The sequence below is a fragment of the Dama dama genome, chromosome 12, assembly GCF_033118175.1.
Source record: "Dama dama isolate Ldn47 chromosome 12, ASM3311817v1, whole genome shotgun sequence".
Classification (NCBI taxonomy): domain Eukaryota; kingdom Metazoa; phylum Chordata; class Mammalia; order Artiodactyla; family Cervidae; genus Dama; species Dama dama.
Window position 1 is genome coordinate 15,826,584 of NC_083692.1, and position 17,365 is coordinate 15,843,948.

General features: G+C 44.0%; 1 long non-coding RNA gene across 1 annotated transcript in view; it reads left to right on the top strand.

Moving 5' to 3' along the window:
- The window catches only part of LOC133065985 (uncharacterized), a 30,609-nt gene extending 13,761 nt beyond the window's left edge, over window positions 1–16,848 (top strand). Inside the window, exons 3-6 of the long non-coding RNA XR_009695050.1 lie at window positions 2,881–3,176; window positions 9,087–9,289; window positions 11,731–11,883; window positions 16,512–16,848. This is a non-coding gene — a long non-coding RNA (uncharacterized LOC133065985). The remainder of the gene's footprint in view (window positions 1–2,880; window positions 3,177–9,086; window positions 9,290–11,730; window positions 11,884–16,511) is intronic.
- Window positions 16,849–17,365: the final 517 nt, after the last annotated feature.

The following is a 17,365-nucleotide window of genomic DNA, read 5'->3' on the forward strand; positions in this document are numbered from 1 at the left end:
CTCCTTAATTGGACATAAATAATCCTTCTGGCCCCTGCCTACCTTCCCAGCCTGACTTTCTTCTACGCTCACCAACCCTTTTGGACGCCTTCAGTTCCTTAGCTACTCAGAGACTCCAGTCCTGGGTTCTGGGATTAGTAAGTACATCTCTTGCCTGGTGTGTTCTTCTCCCTCCTGATCCTCCGCCTGCCCTCTTTGGTCCACCCTTACTGGCCTCCCATGCTTAGGTTTAAACTTTCATTCCTTGGGGAGGGTGGATCCTCGCCTCCTTAGGTTGGGCACAGTCCCCTTGTCACATGCACGATGCACCCGTTGCTTCTCCCTCTTTAAAGCACTCTGCACCCTTGTTCAGCGTCTCTCCTTCCAGCAACGTGAGAACAGGAACGTATCAGGCTTGCTCACCACCTGTTCACACGTCTCCTGTACCTAGAACAGTGCCTGGCACAGAGGAGATGCTTAATCAGTCTTTGTCAAACACAGGAATAAATACATGGATGTAGAAATTTTTTAAAAAGTGAAACTGCAGTGTGGGAGACATGGGTTTGATCCCTGTGTTGCAAAGATCCCCTGGAGAAGGGAATGGCTGCCCACTCCTGGAGAATTCCATGGATGGAGGAGCCTGGTGGGCTACAGTCCATGGGGTCACAATGAGTTGGACACTGACTGAGCGACTTAACACTTTCACTTCTTTTATAAATTAAAAATTCATACTTGAAAGGCTGACTTTGTACAATCAAACCTCTTAAGTCTCGACAAACTTCACAGTTGGGCAAAGATCACCAGCTGATGACACATTGGTGCCACGAGTGACACTCCAGAAGCACTGCTTAGGGCCTTTCCACAGGTACCAGTCTGCCCTCTTGGTCTAAATGCTCGTCAGGCCGGGTCAGAGGCCGGCTGGAACATAACTAACCATCTCCACCCCTGGAGAAGGAAAGCCAGTGTGGGCTCGCTGTGTCATCTTTGTGTATGGAGGACAGAGTGTGCACCCATTCACTTTGGTAAGCAGGAGAGAGACTTTGTTCTGAGAAATCAGACGTTTTGTCTCGTGGTGAGTTATAGCAGGAAGTGATGTGGTGGGCTAGACCAGGCTGTGTCCATCACTTAATGTCCCTGGAAGGCATTGCCTCTGGAGACTGCATTTGCTGTGTTGTGTGTTGGCATTGCATAAAATAAGCCATGTGTTTATGTTTACCAATTTCTTTGTTCACATGGTTTTTTCATTATGATGAAAGAATAAATCTTCAGTATGAAAAATTTAGAAAATGCAGTCAGACAAAAAGAAGGAAATAAAAATCAAGTAATTCCATATCTAGTAGCTCTGGGAAGCATAAAGCCTAGGGCCTGCAAATGTTTTAATTTCAATTTCTCTTAAAATAAGAAGAAAAAAATGAACATATAACAATGAATCTAGCATGGATTCTATTCATCTTTTTGGGCCATCAAAAATGTAATTTTCAGGGCTTCCCTGGTAGTCCAGTGGTTAAGAATCCACCTTCCAATGCAAGGGACACAGGTTCCATCCTTGGTCAGGGGGATCCCACATTCTGAGTCTGAGACACCAAAGCTTCAAGTCTGCTCAAGAGTCCTTTGCCCCAAATATGGCATAGACACAGTGGGATCTAATAGAAATGCAATAGAGACCCTGGGGTCTCAGAGGGGCAACCAAGCCGGTGCCCACAACTCCTGAAGCCCACACTCTAGGGCCTGTGAGTCACACCTACTGAAGCCCTTGTTCCTGAGACCTTGTAGTCCACGACGAGAGACGCCACCTCAATGAGAAGCCCACTCACTGCAACTAGACAAAGCCCTTGCATAGCCAAAAAGACCCAGAACAGTCAAAAATAAATAAGTAGCTAAATAAAATAACATTCTCATTAAAAAATACATATAATTTTCAACATTATTTTTGGTGACGGAAGACATCCATGAAAGCAAGATTTCCTAAGGCCCACAAATGTGATGATGTGATGCTGGTAGAAATAATCACTTTTAATATTTTGTTGTTGCCTCCCAGTGCACCTGTATCCTATTCATGCAACACATGTTTACATAGATGTATATTTATATTGATTTTACAAAAATTTTTAAAAATACATTTACTCAGATTTACATATATATATTTAACAACAATGTATTGTTGTTTAACATGCCTTTCCACATTATCAAATGCTCTTCTAAATTGTTTTTCTTAAATTCAAATAAATTTTTAATTATAGAAATAACACTTTCAACACTTTCAATCAAAATAACAAATAAACAAAAATAACACTTTCAATCCTTCTTCATGCCTGCATAGTATTCCAATGAGTGGAACCTATTTTTGTTGTTTCCAGGCTTTTGTTATCATAAATGACAGTAAGATAATAATTCTTACAGCAAAATCATTGAATTTATCCATGATTATTTTCTTGGAGCAAATTCCTACATGTATCATTTTGAAACTTCGTACACTGTATATATATTAACAGTGGATAAATCTGAGTGTAACTTGGATCTCTTATGACAACTGCTGTAGGACCCCCCAGGGCTTTGTCTTCCCTGAGGTGATGCTGCAGCAGCCTCTTCTTGCTTTTGGATGGACATGTGTGAGTGTGTGATCATGGGAGCCTGGGGAACCACTGTGTCCTGACGTCCCATCTCAGTGTGCGATGGTAATTCAGCAACTGTTAGTCAAATGAACCAGTGGATGAATGTGTAGTTGGTGTGAATGTCAGTTCACAAACTCAGAGATTCAAGAACATTAAATTCTTTGTGTTAAGTCAACTTGGGTTTATCCCATGTGTTGAAGTGGTGAGAAGTTAAATTTCAGTGATTTTTTTTTTTTTTTTTAAATTTCAGTGATTATTGAGTCTCCCCCACTGCACCCATCTTTTCCAGGTTTTACGAAGATCTTGAAACCTTCAGCTCTAAAACCTCATCTGAGATACTCTGCTTGTCCTGAGTCCCACTGGCTACTCTGAGACCCTGGTGTCTGTCTTGCATGTTCCTTTAGATCCTCGCTGTGCCTATGGCACATTTGGGGCAAAGGACTCTTGAGGAGGCTTGAAGCTTTGGTGTCTGGGGCTCAGCACCCCTAGGTATACCAGTTAGCCGTCCGTCCCTTCAGGTCTTGCTGGAAAGAGATGCAAGGCTCTACACTGCAGACGGGAAGATCCTCTCTTGCTACTCTTACTGTAAGTATTTTCTTCACTGCATTTTCTTAGCTCTTATCTCTCTCCTCTTCAACCTTTCCACCCCCCACAGCGCAAAGGAGGCATTGATTTGCAGCTCTCTTGCTTTCTGTGTTGCAAAATCCAGAAGGTAAGCAATTTCAAAGGGCCTGACTTCTGGCTTGAAATCAGAGGAAAGACGAATACAGTGGAGAGCAAACCCAAGCTAGAATCTGCTGTAGATAGAATCATGAAATGTTGATGTTAACAGCGATACCTTAAAAAAAAGAGACTCCTTGTTATAGTCATGGAATTGCCTTTGGGACAGGCTCAGTAGTGCTCATCTCAGCACTGGAGGAAAGTGGGAACTCTGATGTCATTTAAGTAACTTGTGTGTTTTGATAGTAAGTACAAATCCCACAGATGTGTATTTGAGCAAAAAAAGGTGTTTTTTCTTGTTCACATTTTTTGATCCCCCCTCACCCCCATTTTGAGGTTGATGTTCTCCTATGCAAAGCAGATCAATGACCTGTATTCTTGCAGAATTCCCTTGGCATTGAGTTATGTGGGAGTGAGACAGTGGGAAACTGTATGATTTTGAGAGGAAGTTGGCTTTTTTGAAGGCTTTGTTTGGCGTGTGCCATAACTGCACCTGCATTTCTTGCAGTTTCTTACAAAGAAACTTCCTTTTGAGAGTCAAAATGTTTCAACTGAAGTTGTTTTCAACCAGAGGGAAATGTTTGAGAGCTCAGCCTTTGTTAGCTCAAGAGCATTGTTTCATCCATGGTGATTGAAACAGTAATTTCCTTTGGGAAGCCTTTGCCATTGAAACAAACTTTGATTTCAGAAGCAAATGTTTTGACTTTAAAGATGGTGTCCAAGAGTTACAGCTTCTTCTAATAGCTCCCCAGCCGCTTATTGTAGTGCTGTTGTAGTAAGATTCTTGGGTTTGAACAAGAAAACCTGCTCGGCTAATGTTGAGAGGCGGTGTAGTTCAGCAGTGGGGAGCAGACCCCTTACAGCTGGCTGCCGGGCTTTGCAGTCCTCACTGTGCCACTTCCAAGCTGGAATCTTGGGCAAGTGATGTAATTGTTCTGAATCTCAGTTTTCGCATCTATAAAAGGTGGGTGATGATAGTATGCACTCCCCAAGATCGGTGTAACTACTAAATAATTAATGTACTAAAAAGCCCTTAGAGAAATCTAATAAGGGCCATAGCTTAGTATTGTATCCATATTAATTTCCCAGTTTTGATTGTACTGTGACTACATAGGGTACTATTATTGAAGCAAGCTGAGCAAAGGGTACATGGGAATTCTTTAGTTTTTCTTTGTGAATCTAAATCTATTTCAGAGTAAGAAGAAAAAGCACCTGGAGGGGGACTTCCCAGGTGGTCCAGGAATTAAGATTGTACCTTCCAATGCAAGGGGTGTGGGTTCAATCCTTGGTGGGGAACTAAGATCCCACTTGCCTGGAGGCCAAAAAAGCAAAATATAAAACAGAAGCAATATTGTAACAAATTCAATAACGACTTTAAAAAATGGTCCACATAAAAATATCTTTTCAAAAAAAGCACATAGAGGCACTATATTTGATTGTGTGATCCTTTGAATAAAGTTTGTCTTTGACATGAGGCTGTAAGTTCTCTGAAGTTAGGGCCCATGACTGCCCACCCCCCAGCACCTAGCCCAGTGCCTGGCCCAAAGAAGGCCTTCAGTAAATATTTGAATGAATAAAGAAGTTGAGATGCTGAAGGCCCTGGCCAGTAAGTGCCTAAACAACCAAAGAGAGACAAACCACTTCCTGTATTTGGGGAGTGGGAGGAAAGAGGCAAGAGGGCCATGCACTGATTTTTAGTGGAGCCTTCAAATCACACTCATGCACACAGACATGCACACTGCAAATTGGAAAAGTAGTTTGAGTCCATGGGGAAGGGGATATTTCTTCCCTACCCTTCTTGAGTTCTTTGGGCTGGTCAAATAATTAAATTGACACAAAGCAGATGAGCAGGAGAAATAAAAAAAAAATTTTTAATTTGTATGCGTGGAGGTTTCATAGAAATAGGGCCCCTGGAATGACCAAAGCAGACTGTGTTTATATCATTTTTTGACAAGGAAATAATTTTTTTGTGAGGACTGAATAAGGGGCCTTGTGCTTTGGATAGCAGACCAATGAAGAAGTGACAAAATTTGTTTATACTGTTTTCTTAGCCTTGAATTCCCTAACTCTGGTGATAAGGAGACTTTCTATGCTCCTGGCATAGGGAGGATACTTTCCCATGGGAGATTTATTTTCTACTTTCAGGGGGGAAAGAGAGGGTGTTGTAGTGTTTCTTTTTATATTATTTTTTTTTCTCACTGGCTGTTTCCTAGGCAACTTTAATTCAAAATAAGCACTGTGGCATAGCTTGAGGCAGCCTGCTCTGAGTCCCAGCAAGTCCAATGCCTGAACCGATGGTATACAGGACAATGGCATACGGTCAGGACCGCCAGGTGATTCCTACTGTCAGGTAATGCAGCGGAAGCCCCTCAGAGCTGCAGGTGACCACAGGAACGTGGGATGGACCAACATTATCCAAATCCTGGGTGGCTTGGCTTGGCAAGCCAAGATTATTGTAGGGGAAGCATAACTTTATCTCTACCCTTTTAGGGTCTCTGCTGGCCCTGAGAATTAAACTGACATAAGACAGAAGCACAAGCTAGAATCAAGATTGCAGGGAGAAATATCAATAACCTCAGATATGCAAGTGACACCACCCTTATGGCAGAAAGCGAAGAACTAAAGAGCCTCTTGATGAAAGTGAAAGAGGAAAGTGAAAAAGTTGGCTTAAAGCTCTACATTCAGAAAACTAAGATCATGACATCTGATCCCATCACTTCATGGCAAATAGATGGGGAAACAATGGAAACAGTGAGAGACTTATGTATTTGGGCTCCAAAATCACGCAGATGGTGACAGCAGCCATGAAATTAAAAGATGCTTGCTCCTTGGAAGAAAAGCTATGTCCGACCTAGATAGCATATTAAAAAGCAGAGACATTACTTTGCTGACAAAGGTCCATCTAGTCAAAGCTGTGGTTTTTCCAGTAGTCATGTATGGATGTGAGAGTTGGACTATAAAGAAACCTGAGTGCCGAAGAATTGATACTTTTGAGCTGTGGTGTTGGAGAAGACTCTCGAGAGTCCCTTGGACTGCAAGGAGATCCAACCAGTCAATCCTAAAGGAAATCAGTCCTGAATATTCATTGGAAGGACCGATGCTGAAGCTCCAATACTTTGGCCACCTGATGCAAAGAGGTGACTCATTGGAAAAGACCCTGATGCTGGGAAGGATTGACAGTGGGAGGAGAAGGGGATGACAGAGGATGAGATGGTTGGATGGCATCACTGACTCAATGGACATGAGTTTGAATAAGCTCCGGGAGTTGGTGATGGACAGGGAAGCCTGGCGTGCTGCAGTCCATGGGGTCGCAAAGAGTCAGACATGACTGAGTGACTGAACTGAACTGACTGAAGACAGATTGATAGGAGAAAAGCATACAGATTTTCCAGAGGACAAAGAAGACCCCCAAGAAACCAATAGGCTGAAGTGCTAATATACTAGGTTGAACAAAGAGTAGCAATTGTGGGAAAATTGCTAAAAAATATAGTGAGACTAAAGGGAGATGAGAGTAATCTCAACAAAGTCTGTTTGTACAGATTTCTCTCTGCCTCAACTCCTCATCTCTGGTGGTTCTTTCCTCCTGTTATTGGGAGCATTACTGAGTCCAGTCATATGGCTTGCAGCATAACAGGCCAATAAATTGAGAGACGAGTTGCTGGGGTGAGGAATAGTGACTTTATTTGGAAAGCCAGCAAGACTGAGAAGATGGTGGACTAGTGTCCCAAAGAACTTGTCTTACCTGAGTTAGAATTCAGGCTTCTTTTATAAGAAGAAAAGTGGAGGGGAGGGAAAGGTGGCTGATTGCTGCAAACTTTTGGTGCTGGAATCCTTTGTTCTTGAAGCTGTTCATGTAGGTCTGCTCACAAAGTTCCTATAAACCTCAAATGAGACAAATAGTATTCTCTGTTCTGCAACATTTTTTTTTTTTTTTTTAATCTCTATGTGAATGGAAAAGTGTTATACCTTTAAAGGTCAGAGCCTTGAGAAAGGGCCATCCTGTGTATTTCAGGCTAGAGACAACTTTCTTTTACGAAAGGTGTAGAGCCAGCATGACTCAGCACAGACAACAGAACACACAGGTTAGAGCTAAAGGAATACATCCAGTGTGGAGGCAGGTTCACTCTTCTCTGTTAGAGGAGGGGTCTTTCCCACGGGAGTATTCATTCCTGCCTTCAGCGGGGAAAGGAAAGATCAGAATGACATTCTTGCATCTGCTATTCTTTAGCTAAAAATAGCCCTTATGCCAACGTGGCATTTAAATTTATTTATTTTTTTTGGCCATGCCACTTGGCATGTGGGATCTTAGTTCCCCTACCAAGGATCGAACCCATGCCCCCTGCAGTGGACGTGCAGAGCCTGAACCACTGGACCACCAAGGAAGTCCCCAGGGTGGCATATGTTGAGGTAACATATTCTGCCACCCTTCATCATCTTTTTTCTGTACTCAAATGCTAAATGCAATCACAGTTATTTTAATGCTCTTCTATTCTAAGGAGTGATGGAATGCTATTTTGCTCGAATTTCCTGGGAAACAGGGAAAGAGGGTCAAGCTCAAGAATTACGCTCTGCCACTGGCAGCATCAAAGAGTCACACCAAGTGAGCAATAAGCCTACCAGGATATCACGGAGTTCAAACTGATAGCATTCTTTATGATTTGAAAGTATGTTAGAAATTGAAAGCCCCTTTGAGGTATCTGTGCCTCTAAGAAATACAAAGGGTTTTGGTGAGAGTTAGGTTTCTCTAGACTGTTGAATCAGACTTTTCAAACAATTCCTAGGCAAAACTTACAGAATCCGAAAGCATTTCCTGGATGTTATTCACAATGCCTGAATTACGTTCTCTGTCTATACAAAGAGTTTTATTTAGAGTTATTTTCCATAGTTCCAAATATTTACAATCTAGTGTTTTCCTTTGATATACATCCTACCACTGGGGAGGGTGAGATATGTGACGAATACTCTATAGTTCATAGAACTGGACAGAACCACTTCAGAACCTGTCTATGAAACCAAATACAATCCCTTGTCCCTGTCTTACAGAGTAAAAGGCTTCAGTCTCCCAGGCCTCCCGTGAGTCTCAAAAGGCTGATTCAAGAGTTAATGACTAGGAAATGTGAAGATGTATAAAAAAGAATAACTCTTGGGCTGGGAAACTGATAACACTTTAGACTATAAATCTGTCACACAACAGAATCACCCGAATTCCCAGTTCCCTGGAAGATAAAGACTTGACATACATTCCTAAGTTGTTTTTACAGTAAGCAAATTCCCCACCACGTGAAAACTGGTGATGACAAACACATAGACCCTAGACCAGTTGAAAACAAAAGGTTTATGATACTTGAAAACACTTCAGTGCCAACCAAGCCGAGAATTGTTCCTGAGCTGACTGCGAGCCTGCAACCCCTCCCTCACACTGCCTTTAAATACCTTCCCTGAAAGTCGTTGGGGGAGTTCAGGTCCTTTGAGCATGAGCTGCCCCATCTTCTTTTTTGGAGCCCTGCAGTAAATGCTCTTGAACACTAGTTTACTTAGGGCTTCCCTGGTGGCATAGCTGGTAAAGAATCTGCCTGCAATGTGGGAGACCTGGGTTTGATCCCTGGGTTGGGAAGATCCCCTGGAGGAGGGCATGGCAGCCCACTCCAGTATTCTTGCCTGGAGAATCCCATGGATAGAGGAGCCTGGCAGGCTACAGTCCATGGGGCCGTAATGAGTCGGACACAACTGAATTACCAAACATAACAAACATAATAAATGCTCTGGACTTTCCAGGTGGCTCAGTGATAGAGAACCCAGCAGCCAAGTGGGAAACACAGGTTCAATCCCTGGGTGGAGAAGATTCTCTGAAGAAGCAAATGGCAACCCACTCCAGTATTCTTGCCTGGAGAATCCCATGGACAGAGAAGCCTGGTGGACTACAATCCATGGAGTTGCAAAAACGTTGGACAAGACTTAGCGACTAAACAACAACAACAGTAAATACTCTACTTTTCTTTACCACTACCTGGGTGTCAGTAGACTGGCTTTACTGCACGTTAGTGGGAGGATCCAAGTTTGGATCCTTAGTGCCCCCAAGTAGTGACCTGGGTCTTAAAGCCATGAGCTGTGTCTGTGACTGTGGCTCATCTTTGGTGTTCTCCACCACCCTCCTCATATACCATATTGTTCTGCAAATTGTTGGTAGTTTATTTTTGGCCACACTGCACAGCATGTGGCATCTTAGTTCTCTGACTAGGGATTGAACCTGTGCCCCTTGCATTGGGAGCATGGCATCTTAACCACTGGACCACCAGGGAAGTCTCATTGACAGATTTTGTAAAGCTCTCCACTGTGTTTTATTAGCATATATAGACTTACTATATGTATTTATTATATTACTATTAATATTACTATTACTAATAGACTTACTGGAGAAGGGAAAGGCTACCCACTCCAGTATTCTGGCCTAGAGCAGTCCATGGACTGTATAGTCCATGGGGTCACAAAGAGTTGGACACAAGTGAGCGACTTTCACTTCCCTTCACTTCCACTTCTTTCACAATAGTCTTACTATTTTATATATATATATATATAATCAGTTGCATTTCTAAAAATTCTTAGTGACTTTATTATAAAATAAGTATGTTTCTTGAAACAAACGTAAACAGTACAGAAAGGTGTAAAGAAAATAAAATCAATCATAATTGCACCATATAACAAGCACGGTTCACAGCTTCACATTTAACTTAGACTCAGAGATATTTTTCTGCACAAGAGTGGATTTACTAATGCACAGTTAATAACTTGTTTTTTTTCCCCGCCCAATTATTATCTAGAGAATTCCTGTCATTAAGTATAGATCAACATCATCATCTTCAATGATATTATATATGGGCTATAATTTCAATCCCTAATATTGAACATTTAGGGTATGGCCACATTTTCTCTATTACATGTTAGAGTTTAGTGGATACTTTGCATATACTTTTAGGGGAAAGATTGCTGGGAGTGGAATTATTGTGACTACGTTTTAAAACTTGATTATATCCTAAATTATTTAATGTTTATGGACATTGAACACACGGGCATATGTCTAGTTTCCCCACCTTGACCATAACTTCTAGAATAGAAGGCTTGTATGCCTGGGTGTCCTTTACAAATCCTAGCACAGCCCTGGGGGCTGGCAGTGCTTTTGGCTGCAAGTTATAGAAACCAGCATAAGAGTAGTTTAAATTAAAAAGCTGCTTAGTTATCTCACATAATTAAGAAGTCTGGGTGTAGACAGCTAGGGATTGCTGTAGCAGCTTGGTAGTGTCCCTAGGGACACAGGCTTCTTTCCCCCTCCATTTCAGCACACTCCAAGGACACTGTGTCCTTGGGCTTGCATCTGACCATGGAGGATGCCTGCCTCGTCACCAGGCATGCTATCTTCCCATCTCTCATCCAGAGAGGAAAATATTTCCCAAAAGCCACTCAAGGAGAATTCCCCTTCTCCCTTTTGGCCCAGAACTGGGTCACACAGTTTCCTCCAGCTGCCAAGGAGACTGGAGAGGTGAGCCTTCAGCGTTTCTAGCTCCTCCCGTGAGAGGAGGAAGTCAGGAAGAGGCTGTTGGGTGGGTCACCAACAAACAGAGCCCAGTGCCAGGGCTCACATCTTCCCTGAGCTGGTATCTAGATCATCTCCTTCTCCCCTCCTCTTAGTCTCTCATGAAGAACTAATTCGTGTGGTGTCACAGTAGCTGTGGCATCCTCTGGGACAGAGTGCCCAGGACTGACAAAGACTCTGAGTCGGGCTCCTCTGAGCCCACTTCATGACTGTGCCCTGACCTCAGCCTATCCTTGCTGGGCTTGCATCAGCCCAGTTGCAGTAGCAAGAATCCTGCTAAGTCGGTTTAGGGAGACTCCCCCACCCCGATAGCTGATCACCCTGGCTGCCTTGAGCAAGAATCCTGTTGATTTAGCAAGAATGCCCCACTCATGATGTCTCCTCTTAATGATTCCCCATCCACTGATATCCCATTCCTCTCCTGGCTCCTTGGCTATAAATCCTCTCTTGTTCTTGTGTTGGGAGTTGGGCCTGATATCTCTACCCTGTTGCAATAGTCTTGACACCTATTGTGATGGTCCTAAATAAAACCTTTCTTTCCATTTCAGCAAGCGTCAGAATAATTTTTTCTTTAACAGCTGTGGTACCCTGACTTCTTCCCCACCTAAGCATTTGGTGGGGCTTTCCCCTTGTTCCTGTGGGGGTCCTCCAGGTGAAACTCAGGCCCCATAAAGGCCTGAGGCTGTGGAAGGTGGCACGATGGACTCTCAGGGATTGAGAGAGACTTGGATCACTTCCAGCTTTAAAGGCTCCCTGTGAATTAAAATACAAAGAGCAGAACCCTAACAACATTATAAAATTTGATTTATTTTAAATGTTTGCCTTCAACAGCTTCGTCCATTAAATACAAAGGAAACACTGCAGTGGAACTGGATGATCATTGAATTGGTGAACAATACTGACCCATGGCGCGCTGCCTCTGGGGGGATCAGGATGAAGACAAGCTTCAGGTTGAAGACTGAGCATCATCTCCTTAAAACGCAGGTCTGTACTTCTCAGTATTTCATTTGGAGGTCTTTGCAAATCTAAATTTGAGCGACTACACGTGTGAGAGACCCAGGAAACAGCCCTCTGGAGCACCCTGTGATCCTCCAGAAGGGCGCCGCGAGGCCTCAGATGCCACAATTTCATGATTAGTCCCTCATTTCATTTCTTCCTGTCTGATTTCTCCTTCCCCTCCAGTCCCTGCGTCCCACTTCTCCCAAACCCTCCATTCTCTTATGATCCGTTCTTCCCCTCCCCTTCCTTCCTTCCTTCCTTCCTCCTTTTGAAAGTTTGGTCCTCTTGGGCATTAGAAAGGACTGGAATCTGACTAGAGGCTGGCAAGGAAGAGGGGAGCGTGCACCTGTGGGGTCACACAGGGGTTGCATCCGCTCTTGCCTGGGAAGGCGGAACTGAGGCTTCCCTGCCCAGGGGGCTGGAGGGGCAGGCCTCCCCCCATCCCCTCTGTTCCCAGTTCCTGGATGTGGTTGCTGTTGTTGTTGTTCAGTTGCTGAGTCTTGTCCGACTCTTTGCAACCCGGTGGACTGCAGCCTGCCAGGCTCCCCTGTCCTTCGCTATCTTTGGAGTTTGCTCAGATTCATGTCCGTTGAGTCAGTGATGCTGTTCTAACTGGATGTGGTGACACCCAGCAAACACTGACATGATAAAAGCAGCAACAGCATCCACTATCCCAGCATCATTTCTCCAGGATCGCTCTTTGTCGAGGAGTTCTTTAACCACCTCCGCGCGGGAAGCATCTTTTTCTTTTTCCTATGACCAGAGTGTATTGGAGGGTGGGTGGCCTCTGTTTCTGGAGTGGCCACCACCCCCAGTGCTGATCAGGAGTTTGATTAGTTGAGGCTGAGAGCAGAGACAGTGTCTTCTTGTCCCCGATTTGGGGTGAAATCCTGGAACTCCTTGGCCCTGAGTGTCTGTCCCTCTGTCTGCAGCACCAACTCTCTGTACCCCCATTTAAAAAAAAAATCTCAGAGTCTTATGGAAGCAAGACCCTAATAGTGCCAGGGCATCTGGTCCTCGGTATTGGTTCCCCCGGCCCTCCTGAGCTGCCCGTCAGTCTCGTCCACATGGCCCTGGAGAGGAGGGAATTCTCTGCTGCTTTGTATCTCAAAGTCCCCTGGGGCCCTTTCCACACAGGCAAACCCTCCCGGGGCTCTGCTGTGGGCATCATGGGGGCTTTGCCCCACACCAGGGCACAGACACCCCCTTGCTTTCTCCTCCGACCCCAGCCCAGGCAGCACCTTTCCTGGACTTTTCAGTCATTGCCTACAGGCGTCTCTGTTCTTCCCAAGTGTTTAGACTTGGGGGGTTGGGAGGGGAAGTGCTCACAGACAGGTCTTACCTTCTTCCCCTGTCACTCCTTTCTTGAGAAGAAAAGAACGCAGCGTTCAGGATTTGCCTAAAAGAGGAAGTGGGCGAAGGGAATAAATATCTCAAAAATGTGACCCCGCTCCTGAGTACTCATCACACACGACAGAGCCCAGCCGGCAGGAGGTGGTTGTTGAAAAACGAATGAGTGAGAGAACGGATGAACGCTGGGCTCCTGGCCTAGAGCTGCAGCTTCAAATGCACACCCCAGCCCCTGGCTGACCTGTGTCTGTGTGTCCCAGTGACCTCATCCAAAAGGAAGGACGGGCTTAGATCATCTCCTGGATTCCTTCCAGCCCTCTAAACTCTAGATTTGGTGTCCACATAGGAAAAAAAAAATGCCATCGTCCCCCTGAGCTTGACCAGGGCAGAAAGTTTCCTGAGTAATTCAGGCTCATGCACACAGTTGCCTCCAAATATTTTCCCCTTCTCTCAAATGCCATCTCCTCGAAATCATCAAAACAAGCTGTTGAGAGGGCAACATTGTAAGTTTGTTGTTTACAGTGATGGGGAGAACCACACCCAGAGCAGGAGGATGAGTTGTGGGGTTTGCTGAGACTTTGAAGACTGGCTTTAGGTGACTCTTTCAATGTAGAGGGCCCATGTTCGATCAGGATTGCGAAGAACTGTGATTTAATATTTGTGCCAACTAAAAAAGATGCATGAGAGCTGCAGGTTAAGTTTTATTTGGAGCGATTTCTCAGAGCTGTCAATATGGTAGTTTTCAAACCAAGCTAAAAACCATGATTCTCATACAATATAAATGAATATATGTTAACAATAATAAATATAAATGAATATATGAATGTATGTCTTTAGCTCATTATTAATGAGAGCTGGTGAAATGTCACAACCTGTTCAAATGAGAAGTCAAACACAAATATGTATGGAGTAAAGGAATGTTGAAATATGTTTATAAATAGATGGAAATTGGCTTTTTTTCCTCTGGGGAATTGAGAGGGAAGTCAATTGAACTTCCATAGAGCAGATTTTATTTCTATGTCCATAAACTAGAGTTATTTGCATTGCTATCACTTACCTCCAATTTACAGAGTTGTAAAATAGCTCAGAGGCCGTGAAAGGGCCCATAGCATCATAGTCAGGTAACCTGGAAGAGGGTGCTCTAAACGATACATAGTTTTCCACTGAAGCACATTTTTTCCCCCCTATACAATAGTTATAAAGCACTTGTTATTTGCAAGAAGTGATCGAATACATTGGAATGGATAGTCTACTTAGGGATTTAAGGCACAAAACCCTGAGCTATATCTTTTCTGTGTTCTGATCTGTGACATGTTGACTATAGTTCCTCCAAGTGACACACAATATTTACAAATTGGGCTCATCCTAAAGTTTTCCCCTGGGGAAAAACAAAAGCTTCCATTGCTCTAAAAAAAAAGTTTGAAAGCATGGACCCTTGTCCAATGACTGCACTTTTATTGAAGAGAAAGTTAAGGTTCAGAGAATGGAAGTGACCTGCTCTAGGGCACAGAACTTGTTAACAGACCTTTGGTTGGAAGATGGGGTTTGAGGATCAAGAAGTGTTCCTTTTGTCATTAGTCAGGGACACAGAGAACTCTCCTGGAAGGAAGGACTTAGGAAGTGGGCTGTGACAGATGGTTTTCATCTCCTGTGCTCTGGGAAATCTGCTACCATCCATCTAATTGGATGGTGGGAGCTTCAAGCAGACTTGCAACCTGTGTTATATCATTGTTTCGAATCCCTAATTATACCTTGGAATTTGGCTTAAGTGCAGCTTAGAGAATGTTCATTAACAGTGTCGACAGGGACACTCAGCATTTGTAAAATTCCTTACAGTAATCGAAGTCTCAACGTTGTTCTGGTGCATTAAGGAAGCATGTTCTCTCCCAGCTGAAAGATGACTTAAGTTCAGAGGATGGAGACTGGCTGACCCCGAGTTGTTTTTCTAACGTTCCCACTTTGAATTCAGAGCTTTACAATCCTTGCTTTCATGAGCCCAAGGAAGCTCCTTGCTGAATTACATCCAGGGCTGAATTCGCCAAAGTTGGAGTGATCTGCCCTTGGCATTTTCTAACCAATCTCAGTTTCCTCTCTCTTGGCCATCGTGTTGTCAAAAAACCTCATATTCTTGTTTGCCCGACCAGTTTATAGAGGAGCTTTGTCTCCACACAGACCGTGGTTCCATCTGGCCCTGCCACCGAGAGCCTTGTGATTCCAGATGGAAAAATCCCCATCCATCCCCCAGTTTCCAAAGTGGCCCCCCCACCCCGGATTGTTTTATCTACAGCCAGCAGCACAGAGCCTCCACAAACAGTCTCTGCAGGGGTGGAAAGAGCCACTAATGAGGAAAACAGCTCTCTTCCATCCTCAAACCCTGTGAATGGAAAAATTCACACAGCTGGCTGCATTGGTTGACACGAAGTGTTTTAGGACAAAGAAGCTGGGGAGGGCTTGCCTTTATCAAAGTTGTTAGGAAAAGGTCTACTGGTAAGAATAGCAGTAATGCCAAGGAAAATTATAACTTTTCATCATGACTGTAGCTATTCAACCATGTGAACTCTTTTTTTCCCCCCTCTCTTCAAAAGATATCTTTAAGGAACCCTAAGCATTTAGCTGGAGTCTTTTGGTGGTGACCAGTTTTCTCCATGTGTGTGTGTTTGGGAGAATAAAAAAGAAATGGCCCGGTTTTCTTTTGACACCCTTCTCTCTCATCCACCAACCGAGAAAGAAAGAGGGAGAGAGGAGGAGGAAGGCAAAGGGGAAGCGATCTGAATTTGAGGACCAAGATTCCAGCCACCCAGAGAATGTCTGGGTTCTCCTCTTCTCCTTTCCTTCCTTCTCTCTCTCACCACCTCCCCTGGAGGCATCTGGGACCTCACTCTCACCACTTATTTCCTCCCCTCTCTGCTGCAAGGGAGTCCAGATCTTTGGTAATCTGTTGATCATGTTGCAGTTTATCTGAGCCCTGCCAGAGGGCTGGAGAGCTAGGACAGTAAAGAAATTGCCAAGGATAACCCTGCCTTCACAGATTCAGCTTATTCCCACCCCACCCTTCAGATGAGACCCACCCCACTCCAGATGAGATTCATCCTACCCTTCAGATGAGACCTGTTGTCCACTGTCCTCCCCACTCTCTCACCTTTATAAAACCCCAGGCTCTTCTGCCTTTTCTCTGCAATGTCCTTCTGCCTTCATGAATGACCTCCCTCTTGTAAGAGCCTGAATAAGATCACCTCCTTCATTATCCAGTGCGTTTCTTTCAGACTGTGCTGCCCATCCTGGGAGTCTAAAATAGAACCATAAGCACATTTGGAGTTAAGAAGGGGAGTGACCCTAGCTGGTCTTGGGAAAGACAAGAACATCACCCAGTTAATGGACTGGAGGTAAGGGTTCCTTGAAGCATGCATCCTCTTTCTGGCCGTGTTTTTCGCTTCAGCATCTCAGAAGCAGCTGCCTTAAGAGGGAGTTTATAAATATGCCTATGAAACAAAACAAATTCACACTGAGGGGGAGCAGTGTAGGAGAGGAGGGGTGCTGGAGACCCTGTAGGTGCGGGCAGGTGCAGTTTTGTTCCCTTTGCCAAGATGGGGGGTTGCTCGATGACCCACTGACCGCCGGACTCTTTCCCATTCAGTACTGGTTCTCTTGAGTGTTGCTACTGCCAGGGTGGGGGTTGTGTGTTTGTACAGGTTTGCCATTTGTCAGAGACTGTTCCCAGAGGCCTGTGAGACAGAAACTTTTATTGGGGTCTGCTGGAGGAAGTTGGCTTTTCAAAATCAGGAAGCTTTTTGGCTTGTTAAATAGAAAAAGGCAATAGCCTCTTTGACCCTACTGGGAGAGACCTGGGAAAGCCAGGTCTTAAAATGTGCATTTATTGCTAATATCTGGGAGTTTAATTAAAGAAAAACACTACCCATAATCTCAGTATCCAAACATAATATAATATGTGTTTAGTGTTTTCATTTTATGTATTAGATTTCAATCTCACATTTTTACAGTTAATGGCAGAACCAATTTATGTCTTTACACTCTCAACATTATGTTATGTAATAATTTTATTATTATGTAATACTATATGATATATAATTCCATTGGGTTAATGCAGCATATTTTATCA